This window comes from Ursus maritimus, unplaced genomic scaffold, assembly GCF_017311325.1.
Source record: "Ursus maritimus isolate PB19 unplaced genomic scaffold, ASM1731132v1 scaffold_7, whole genome shotgun sequence".
NCBI lineage: Eukaryota > Metazoa > Chordata > Mammalia > Carnivora > Ursidae > Ursus > Ursus maritimus.
Window position 1 is genome coordinate 26,512,211 of NW_024426885.1, and position 12,209 is coordinate 26,524,419.

The window sequence follows — 12,209 nt, forward strand, 5'->3', positions numbered from 1 at the left end:
AAGGGCAGAAGCAGGCTCCCTGCTGAGAACGGCGCTCTTTGGGGCCTGATCCAGGATCCCAGGACCCTGGGATCATGACCTCAGCTGAAGGCAAATGCTTAACCGCTTAACCGACTGAGCCACCCAGGTGCCCTTCTTTTGTAGGTTTTATAGTTTTAGCTTTCACATTTAGTTCTATGATCCATTTCACATTAATTTTTTTTTTTTTAAGTAATCTCTGTGTCCATTGTAGGGCTTGAACTCAAGACCTGAGATCAAGAGTCACATACCCTGTGACTGAGCCAGCCAGGTGCCCCCCCTTTTATTAATTACATTTATTTAAATTATTTTACATTAATTTTCTTTTTGTATGGTGTGTGGTAAGAGTAAGTGTTCGTTCCACCCTCCACCACCCTCTACCCCAAATATCCAGTTGTTTCATTGTTGTTGTCGAAAAGATTAATCTTGCTCCTAATGAAGTGCCTTGGCACATTTATAAAAAATCAACTGACCATATATGTATGTGGATTCTCTTCCTTTGGTCTGTTTGTCTTAATTTATGCCCTACACTGTCTAAATTATTGCAGGTAATATTAGTCCTCTAATTTTGTTCTTTTTAAAAATTGTTTTGTGCTTACTTTGGCAGCACATATGCTAAAATTGGAATGATCTAGAGAATATTAGCTAAAATTGGAATGATCTAGAGAATATTAGCATGTGCAAGGATAACATGCAAATTCGTGAAGTGTTCCATATTTTTACTAGAAAAAAAAGTGTTTTGAACATTCTAGGGTCCTTCGCATTCCCATATAAAGAGTGAAATTAGTTTGTCCATTTATACAAAGAAGTCTGCTAAGATTTTGGTTGAAATTGCATTAACTCTAGATGAACTTGGGGGAGAATCGACACTTTAATAATATTGTTTTCAAATCCATGAACTTTATATAAGTCCATTTATTTAAATCTTTTAAATTTTCTCATCAGTGTTTTGTAGTTTTTTAGCATATTTTTTGCACCTATTTTGTTCAGTCTTTCCCCAATTATTTCATTTTTTATGTTACATAATGGTATTTTTTATTTCTAATATTTTTTTTTTTTAAGATTTTATTTATTTATGTGACAGAGAGACAGCCAGCGAGAGAGGGAACACAGCAGGGGGAGTGGGAGAGGAAGAAGCAGGCTCCCAGCGGAGGAGCCCGATGTGGGACTCGATCCCGGTACGCCGGGATCACGCCCTGAGCTGAAGGCAGACGCTTTAACGACTGCGCTACCCAGGCGCCCCTATTTCTAATATTTTTATTATGTATAGACATAGAATAGTTTTATATTGACCTTTTTTCCTGAAGCTTTGATAAACTCATTTATTAATTCTTTTTTTTACAGTCCTTAGCGTTTTCTGTGCCCATAATCATGTTGTATACCGATAATTTCAGTTTTACTTCTTTCAAATCTATATGTCTTTAATTTCTTCTTCTTTCCTTATTGCACTGGCTAGGTCCTCCAGTGAAATATTGAAGTGGTAAGAGTAGACCTCTATTTCAGATTTTCAAGAGAAAGCATTTGGTCTTTCATCATTAAGTAATGTGTTAGCTGTCAGTTTTCATAGATTCTCTTTATTAAGTTGAGGAAATTTCCTTCCATTCTGAGTTTGCTGAGAATTTTTTCATGAATGGTTGTCGAATTTGTCAGTGCTTATTCTGCATGCTGTACTCCCTGAGCTAGCCAGGGGCCCCTGGATTTTTCTCCTTATTCTGATTTAGAGTTATGGTGATTAATTTTTAATACTAACTTAACCTTATATTCCTGAGATAAACCCCTCTTGATCGTGATACAGTATTTATTTTATACATTACAGAATTTGAATTGCTAGTATTTTGTTGACTATTTTTGTATCAATGTTTATGAGGGATGTCAGTTCCATAATTTCCTTGCGATGTCTTCGGTTTTGATACTAGAGTAATGTTGCTTATAAAATAAGTTGTGCGGTATTCCTTCCTCCATTTTTATAAGAGTTTGTGTAGGAAAAAAAAAGTTTGTGTAGGATTGGTATTATTTCTTGCTTAATGATGAATAGAATTAACCAGCGAGAGAGCATCCGGGTCTAGAGTTTTCTTTGTGGGAAGAATTTTTTACCCAACATTTATTATGAGAAATTTCATGGGTGCCTGGGTGGCTCAGTTGGTTGGCCATCCAACTCTTCATTTAAGCTGGGGTCATGATCTCAGGGTTGTGGGATCGAGCCCCATGTGGGGCTCTGCACTGAGCATGGGGCCTGCTTGGGATTCTGTCTCTCCCTCTGCCCCCCACCCCACTCACACTCTCACTCTCTAAAAAAGAAAGAAAAAGAAAAGAAAGAAAGAAAGAAAATTTCAAACATACAGTAAAGATGAAAAAGTTACACAGTGAATTGCATTGTAACCATCACTTAGATTCTGTCATTTACACTTTGTTATATTTTATCACGTATCTGATCCAGAAGATGAATTTCCATCAATCCATTTATTTTTTATGTGTTTTAAGGTAAATACATATATCAGTATACTTCTGTGGGAAGCATTTTAATTATTAATTCAATTGCTCTAATAAATTTAGGAATAGTAAGGTTTTCTACTTGTTCTTGAGCCGGTTTTAGTCATTTGTGTCTTCAAGGAAGTTATTAATATGGGTTGTTAAATTTATTGGCATAAGTTCATATATATCCTATATCCTTTTTTCCTTTAAATGTCTATAGGATTTGGGGTGCCTGGGTGGTTCAGTCATTTGTGTCCAACTCTTGATTTGGGCTCAGTTCATGATCTCAGGGTTGTGAGACTGAGCCCTGGGACCTGCTCTTCGCTCAGCAGGGAGTCTGCTTGAGATTCTCTCTCCCCCTCCCTCAAACCCCCGCCCCCGCTCTCTAAACAGACAAACAAACAAATAAAATCTTTAAATGCCTATAGGATTTATCATTTATGATGAGTAACGTGTGTGTTTCCTCTCTTGTTCCTGTTCAGTCTGGCTACAGGTTTTATCAATTTTATTAATCTTTCCAAAGAATTAGTTTTAGTTTTATTCATTTTCTGTTATTTTGTTTTATCTATTTTATTGATTTATATGACTATCTTTGTTATTTCCTTGTTTGCTCTTCTTTTTCTAATTTTTTAGAAAGATTTTATTTATTTACTTGAGAGAGAGAGAGCATATGTGAGCACAGAGGGAGAAGGAGAAGCAGACTCCCCACTGAGCAGGGAGCCTGACATGGGGCTCCATCCAAGGACCCTGAGATCATGACCTGAGCAGAAGGCAGATGCTTAAACAACTGAGCCACCCAGGCACCTCTTCTTTTTCTAATTTCTTAAGGTAGAAACTTAGATCATTGATTTTAATTCTTATTTTCTAATATAAAAATTTAGTGATATAAATTTCCCCTGTGTTAGCAACATTCCATAGATTTTGGTATGCTGTGTTTTCATTTTCATTCACTTCACAGTATTTTCTCATTTCTTTAGTGATATAAAGAACTGTGCTGTTTCATTTCCATTCTGGGGGATTTTTCAGATAAATTTCTGTTATTTCTTATTTTTTCCCTGGTAGATAGAAAATATACTCCGTGTGATTGATTTCATTCCTTTTAAATTTATTGAGATTTGTTTTATGGTCTAGCATGTGTTCTGTCTTGTTGAATGTTCTGTGTGCATTTTAAAAGAACATGTTCTCTCTTTAAGGGGCACCTGGGTGGCTCAGTCAGTTAAGCGTCTGCCTTTGGCTCAGGTCATGATCCCAGGGTCATGAGATTGAGCCCTGTGGGAGCCTGCTTCTCCCTCTCCCGCTGCTGCTCCCCCTGCTTGTACTCTTTCTCTCTCTCCATCAAATAAATAAATAAAATTTAAAAAAAAAAAGAATATGTACTCTCCTGTTGAATAGAGTTTTCTATTTTCTATAAATGCCTTTACGTCTATTTGGTTAGTAATATTTAAATCTTCTGTTTTCAAAAAGGAAAAAAAAAACTTCTGTCTTCACTGACTTTCTAATTGTTTTATCAGTTATGAGGAGTATTGAAACTTACAACTGTTAATAGTAGACTTTTTAATTTCTTCCTTCATTTCTGTCAGTTTTGCTTCATCCAGAATTTTGAAGCTCTCTTATTAGGTACACATATACATTAAAATTGTCTTTGTAATGAACTGACCCTTCTATCATTACAGAAATTTCACTTTTTACTCCTGGTAATATTCCTTGTTTTGAAGTCTCCTTTGTCAGATATTATTATAGCAATTCTACTTTCTTTAATTGGTGTCTCCAGAAGCATATCTTTCTCCATCTTTTTACTTTCAACCTGTGTCTTTATATTTTAGGTGAATTTCCTTTAGACAATCCATAGTTGGATCTTAATTTTATGTCCAATCTGACAGTCTCTGTCTTTTGATTCAAGAGTTACATTTAATTTATTTATCAATATGGCTGAGTTAAAATCTGCCATCTTGTCTTTTTTTCCCCCTTTTCTCCCACCTGTTCTTTATTCATTTTTTTCTTTTCTGCCTTCTTTTGTATTGACTGGCTGTCTTTTATATTTTATATCCACTGTTGACTTTTTAGCTGTACCTCTTTGTTTTATTTTTAGTGGTTGCTCTTTAACTTATCGCAGCGTACCTTCAAAATAATGTTATATGACTTCATGTAACATGTAATAACCTTGCAATCATTTATTTGTATTGCTCCCTCCTGTCCTTTGTACTGGTATTGTCATACATTTTTCTTCTAAGTTTTATAAATTTTCTTCCAGGTTTTTTAAATACATTGCTATTATTACTATTATTTCTTAAACAGGAGAAAACCAAATTTAATAGTGTACATAGGTACATGGGAGAATGCACACAGACATGGGAATTCCCACATTGCTATTATTTTTTGCTTTAAAGAGTCAATTGTCTTTTAACTCATTTTTATAATTTATGTAAAAGTATATTTATCCATGTATTTACCATTTCCAGTGTTCTTCATTCCTATTTATAGATCCAGATAATGTAATTTTCCTTCTGCCAGAAGGACTTCTTTTAACATCTCTTGTAGTGCTGCACTTTTGGCAACATATTCTCTCAGACTGTTTGAAAAGATCTGTATTTCACCCTCATTCCTGAAGGATGTGTTTCCTGGATATAGAATTCTAGGTTAATAGTAAATGGCAGGAGGTGGGGGGCATAGATAGTATTTTGTTGTTTTCTAGTTTCTGTAGTTTCTGACAAGAATTGTGAATTCTTCTCTTTTTTCCTCTCTATACAATATATTCTTCCCCCTGTGGCTGCTTTTTATATTCTCTAACACTAATTCTCAGCAATTTTATTATGTTGAGCTTTATATCTTCCATTTTGTTCTTTATTATGTTCATTGATGTTTTTAAATACTTGAACAAATTTATAATAGCTCTTTTTATTTTATTTTGGGGGGGCAGAGGGAGAGGGAGAGTTTTTTTTTTTTAAGATTTTATTTCTTTTAGAGAGAGAGAGTGTACAAGTGCACAAGGGAGCAGGAGGAGGGGCAGAGGGGAAGGAGAGGAACAAGCAGGCTCTGTGCTGAGCACTGAGCCTGACATGGGACTTAATATCAGGACCTGATCATGACCTGCACTGAAATCAAGAGTCTGAGCCACCCAGGCTCCCCTATAATAGCTCTCTAAATGTTCTTGCTTTTAATTCCAGTATATCATTCCTGGGTCTGTTTCTTTTGACTATTGTTTCTTTTGGTTATGAGTCACATTTTCCTGTTTTTTACATGTCTGGTAATTTTTTATTGGAAACTAGGCATTGTGAATGTTATGTAGTTGAGTGCTAGATTTTGTTGTCTTTATTAAATAGTGTTGGACTTTGTTCAGGAAGGCAGGTAAATTCTTTCTGGAATAGTGTGGTCCATTTGAAACTTCCTTTTTTGTTGTTGTTGTGATTTTTTTTTCCAGTTTTATTGGGATATGATTGACATACACCACTTACAAGTTTAAGGTGCACAGCACAATGACATGACTTACATATATTATGAAATGATGACCACAATAAGTTTAATCAACATCCATCTCATACAGATACCAAAGAAAGGGCAAAAACATTTTTTTCCTTGTGATGAGAGCTCTTAGGACTCATTCTTAACATTCAGACGTACCATACAGCCGTGTCAATTATAGCCAATATATTGTACATCATCAGTACTTATTTATTTTATAACTGGAAGTATGTGCCTTTTGACCAAATTCATCCGTGAAACTTGTTTTTAATCTTTGTTTGGGTAGGTTTAGAGTAGCCTTCACTCTAGGGCTAGTTTGGTTCCACTACTAAGGTGTGACCGTTCTGGGGTCTCCGGAATGTCGTAGGTATTCCACAGGCACTTCTCATTCTGGTTGGTCAAAATCAAACACCTCTCAGTCCTGTATGAGCTTACAAGATTCTCTTTTTGGGGGAGATCTCGTTGAGTTTTTACCCTACACGTGCAATCCTTATTATCAGCAACAGATTCAGTGGGAATACTACGCAAATCTCTGTTAATCTGCCTTACAAATTCTAGCCACCTCTGTCTCCCCAAAGTCCAGTGTGTCTCCTTAGCCCAGCAAGACCTTATGCTCACCTTATGTTTTCTTTCTCTCGGCATACCTGTCCTGAACTCCCTATTATCCAGTGTCTATCCTAGTATCCCTGTTATCCACTCCCTATTATCCAGAGGGTTGTGTCTTTCACAGTTCTTACCTACTCCATCATGACTGAAGTGGAAGTCGTAAACTACTTAAAAATATTACAGTATACTTGGAGTTACTCAGCTAAATTTTTTTAATTTCACTCACTTTTCAGAGAACCTTCCCTTGTATTAACTATTCACATATATTGTCCCATTTTACTTCATTTCTCTTTCTTCCTCTTTCAGTCAGTAGAGGGTAGAGTCTTGAATGGATATTGGAAACAATATATGTAGTGAGCATTTTAATATTCTTTTTAAGATAATCCACTAAAAGATGTCTCTTCCCTTTCCCCATTTTCCCTTTCTGTTCTTGGGTCCAGGTCCCAGCCTTACATTGATCCTTTACACAGGCTTACCCTCAAATCTCTCAAAACAAGAAGGAGAATTGAAACATGAAGCTCTTGCATAGCTGACATTTTGTCCTTTTAACTGTGTACTTGATCACTTTGTCCCTTTTAGGCCATGTCTGGATGGACAGGTTTTGCCCTGTTTAAGAGAAACTTAAGCAGACCGAATCTGAAGGAAGTAAATAGCCTTCTCTGGGTACTAGTTAGCCTTGGAGCTCCTGAACCTAGTTGTTTCTTCTCCTCATCTTCTGAGATGCAAATCTGTTAGTTACAGTATGCAACAAAGTGCTAAAAATAGCTCACCAAGACTTCGAACCTGGCTATTCAAAGAACACCGTGTGTATGTGCTTTGATTGTTTTGGACAGTTATCTAATGAGTACCCTGCACAGTGGAGCAGAACTTGTGCAGTTGAAATTCATTGCTAAACTGAACACACCTCAAAAGGACATTTTAGAATGGATCAAGCCTGATTTCTGAGAAATTGAAGCAATAGATTGTGTGTTTGGGAAGTAAAGTAATATTCTTTCCCACCTTTTTAACCTTTTGCTCATCTTTTGTGCAGGACTTATTTTTTCAGCATCAGGGCTGAGCCTAAGCAGTCTGCCCCTCAGGTGACAGGACCTGATGAGCCTAAGCTGTCAGTGCCAGAGTCACGGACTTGTCAGAACTAATGGCCCTCCTGGCGGCTGCCATCTCAGGGGCCTTACTACACTGGTGGAAAATTTTGCACTCAGAAGTAACTGACACAGTAATGTAAAGTGGAGGAGGTGGTGGACAACATAGAAGAAATCTTGGATTCGTTAATTTTCCCTGTTTTAAAAGGTGTGATACTCTTTCCATGAGGCCACTCATTCATTGGTCAGTTTTGCAGCTGATGCCAAACAACACTAAGCACTGCTGGCTCCACCCTGTAAGTGCTTATATCTGTGGGTATGACCTTCAAGGCGGTTTATCTTGAGTCCCCATTTTGTTTGTTAGCTCCTTAAAGGCAGCACTTGGCTCTGAGGGCTTTAGACGCCTATCAGAATGCTGAGAAGAATGCTGGGTGTACTGTGATGGCTTAACTCTAATCTTATTGTGTGACCTTGATGAGAAATTCCTTTCCTTTTTGGTTGGGCCTGAGTGTTACTAAATTAGTCCACAAGCATGTTGAATGTTTACTGTTTCTTAGGACTCTGTTAGGCATTGTGGAAAATCTATAATGTAACACTGGGTCTCTTCCTTTAGGGGACTGGCAATCTAGCTGTGACACAGTTTCAGCAAGGAAATCGGTGGTAGTAGTACATTTGTTTTTCCAGGAGAGGACCTGCCACTCTGCCTGTCTACATATATTCTTTTCTCCACAGGAAATCCCTCTTTGGGAAGCCTATGGAAGACACATCTCTTCTAGAAAGTGGGGGAGGGGAGAGTTTGCTCATTTATGGCAAGGCTTGGAATTTCAGGTTCTAAAAAGCAGTTATTTCTAATAATACACTATATATCATGGGGCTTCTGGGTGGCTCAGTTGGTTGAACAATTGAATGTCTCCCTTCAGCTCGGGCCATGATCCCAGGGTCCTGGGATTGAGCCCCCATGTCATGCTCCCTGCAGAGAGCATGCTTCTCCCTCTGCTGTACTCTCTCTCAAATAGAATAAAATCTTAAAAAAAAAAAAGTGAAAGATTATTTAAAAAAAAATACACTGTATGTTAATTGAATTTAAATAAAAAAAAGAACAAAAAGCCATTATTCGTGGAGTTATACTAAAATGAAAGAGAATCATAATGTAAAGCACTCTTTGTCAGGTAGTATGACTGGCACTTTATATCTATTGCCTTATCTAACCCTCACAACTACTTGTCTCTGAAGAACATTATTATAATCCCTGTTTTACAGATGAGGAAACTGAGGCTTACCAGCCAGGCTAACCTACTAGTAAGTGGTGGAGCTAGGATGAGTTCAGGCAGCCTGACTCTAGAGCCATACTTTTTTTTTTTTTTTAATTCTAGTATAATTAACATACAGTGTTATTTTAGTTTCAGGTATGCACATAGTGATTCAACAATTCTATCCATTGCTCAGTGCTCATCAAGATAAGCGTCTTTTTTTTTTTTTTAATTTTTAAAATTTATTTGAGAGAGAATGAGAGAGCATGGGGGGGGGGAGAGTCAGAGGGAGCAGCAGACTCCCTGCTGAGCGGGGAGTGGGACACGGGATGCAATCCTGGGACTCCAGGATCATGACCTGAGCAGAAGGCAGTTGCTTAACCAACTGAGCCACTCAGACGCCCCAGGTAAGTGTCCTCTGAATCCTTCTCCTGTTTCACCCATCCCCCACCCACCTCCTCGCAGGCAACCACCAGTTTGTTCTCTCTAGTTAGGAGTCAGTTTTTTGGTTTGTCGCTCTTTTTTCCTTAATTTGTTTTTTGTTGTGTTTCTTAAATTCCACATGAGAGTGAAATACAGCCATACTCCTAACTATGTTATTTTGAAAATTAGTAGCTGTTGGTTGAAACTCTTTTTCAGGGCCCAAGTACAACTAGACCCAGTAGTGACCCGTCACGGTCTTTACTTGGAGAACATCTTTGCAGTGCTTCTTGTTTAGCTAATTCTGAATTTAGAAGAATAAATGTGGGTTATGGAGGAGGAAGAATTGTCTTTTTGCTTCTTTATCATCCGAATTCTGCTTCCATGCAGTGCAACACCTGAGCAGAGCACTGCTTAACTGAGAGGCCACTGAGAGGCTGTCCTTGCACTGGTGAAATCGCAAGGTTAGGGACAGACCTTTATTGCTTCTGGGAGGAGAGAGGGTTGTTCCTCATTGGGAGACACATCACCAGTTCTGGGGAAGGTCTGGTTTAGGGAAAGTAGAGGACCGATGAGTGGCTACAAAGATTAGGTCCTTTCAGAGAAAAAGAATGATCAGACTTCAAATTTGTCTTCAGTCTCTTGCCAAAATTTACAGAGCATTTCAGCCCTATAACAGATTCAGAGAAAGGAGCTAGGCAATGCCTTGAATAGGTCATTCTCATTTTTAGAGGAAAGGGTATCTTCCTTTGAGTTTGAGGAAGTTTGCTGGGTAGTAGAAGGAAAAAGTTTTCAGACTTCCTGGCTGACTTAACGTGTGTTCTTCCCGGGACAACGAGAGGGAGATCTCAGTCTGCATTCACCATAAAAACTGCCTGCAGCTACTTGGCCACTCCTCTCCCCTCTAGCAGTCCCTTTACCACTGACTGTTGTGGAAGGCCTGCTCTGCTCAGCACTATTTCTTTAGAGATAGGACTTGATGCTAGAGCAATGAACAGTTTAGACAGGTGGCATGGAGAGCAAACCCTTTTAGTCCAATCTTCTTGGTTCTCTGGGCACAAGAATAGCTTTGTCCCAAAGGTGGAACCATTGCAAGGAATGAATTTCCTTTCCCAACAACTTGCCATGGACCAAATTCTTTCATTATTTCTCTGTCATCAGCTCGTAGAATAAGCAGTATCTGGTCAGCTTTCTCAAACCCTGAGAGAGAGAAGAAAAGGCAATATGCAGTGTTACACCTGATGATGCTCTCCGTTTGTGATTTCAGAGCTTGATCTCTCACGCTGTCTTTGCCCACCTTATGGGGAAAAAAATGGAGCAAAAAAATAATATTCTCTATTAGTGAATAAACACCTGAAATAGAGCAAACGGCCAGAGTCCAGTGGGAGAGATAAGATGGCGATTATCATGAAAATCCTCTAAAAGCGTTTATCATCTTTCCTCCTTATAATTACTATATCTGTTTCAAATCATCCAGAGATTAATTTTTCTAGGATTAGGGGTTTGGCAGGGTCAAAGCAGAAGGGCATGGAAGTGGGAAGGGAGTGGTTACAGTCTCTTTCAGAGAATGAAAAATTGGCCTTGAGGTATGAGCATTCATTGTAGAATGTATTTTGGGGCCCCTGGCTGGCTCGGTCGGTGGAGCCTGAGACTCTTGATCTCGGGGTCATGAGTTTGAGCCCCATGTTGGACATAGAGTTTACTTTTTAAAAAGGGAGGGGTCACATTGTAGAAGGTATTCATTGAATCTTTGGGAGGGAGTGGAGGGAGAAGCAGCCTCCCCGCTGAGCAGGGAACTGATGCACTCGATCCCAGAATGTTGGGATCATGACCTGAGCCAAAGGCAGATGCGTAACCGACTGAGCCACTCAGGTACCCCTCACTGAATATTTTTAACACCCTGAGTCCCAAGCCTGGAGACCACCTGACGGCTGCAGCCAAAGAAGCCCATGGAAGATTAAAGACCTTTGTATTTCAAGCTTCTAAATGAGTAACAAATAATTAAAATAGCAACCCCGGGGCACCTGGGTGGCTCATTCGGTTGAGTGTCCAACTCTTGGTTTCAGCTCAGGTCATGATGTCAGGGTTGTGAGAACGAGCCCTGTGTGGGCTCTGCACTCTGTGCAGTCTGTGGGCTTCACACTCAGTGTAGAGTCTGCTTGAGATTCTGTCTCCTTCTCCCTCTGCCCCTCATTCTTGTGTTCTCTCTCTCTTTCTAAAATAAAAATAAAAATAAAATAGCAGCCCAAACTAGATTTTGCTGATAATGAGTTTGGCGTGGTCTTTACAGTTTTGGTGGTAGTTGATAACCAACTGCAGCAGGGCTGAGCAGGATCTTCAGCTGCTGTTGGTGGAAATTGACAAGCCCTGGAGCCCTGAGGGACCTGGTAGCAATGAAAACTTAAAGCATCAAACCAGGCTTTCACCAGGTTACCTTTCCAGCTCTCCACAGGTCGTGCTTCCCCACTCCTTAGTGAGTTTGAATTCCTTGAATGTTTGTTCTCTGAAAAATTAAGCTTAGCCTGTAAACTAAGGAATGTGCCCCCAGTTTAAATTAGCTTGCCAATACAGAAAGAGCACTGGATTGGGAGTCAGAAGACTCTCTTGTCTAATTCCAGCTTTGTGTTTGGGTATTTACAATCTTTCTGGACATCTGTTCTTCATCTGTGAAATGAGGGCCATGGATTAGGCAGGTGATTTCAAAAGTTCCTTCCAGAACTATTATTTCTGTGGTTCTGTCCCCATAGTAACACTTTGGCAAAAAGAGACATGGTTGCCTTCCATATCGTTCTCCTTTTAGTGAGAGCTCCAGACCTTCCTGGCCACCATTTCACCACCTCATTCATCTTATTCGAATGGATCAAGTATTTCCTATTTCCATTTCTTTTTTTGTTTCAATCTC

The 12,209-nt window shown here is 38.9% G+C and overlaps 1 protein-coding gene and 1 pseudogene across 3 annotated transcripts in view; both read left to right on the forward strand.

Moving 5' to 3' along the window:
- ARMH3 (armadillo like helical domain containing 3) overlaps positions 1 to 12,209 on the forward strand; it is a 176,268-nt gene that overhangs the window by 154,754 nt on the left and 9,305 nt on the right. The gene's annotated exons all lie outside the window — the stretch shown is intronic.
- LOC121101375 lies at positions 645 to 739 on the forward strand (annotated as a pseudogene).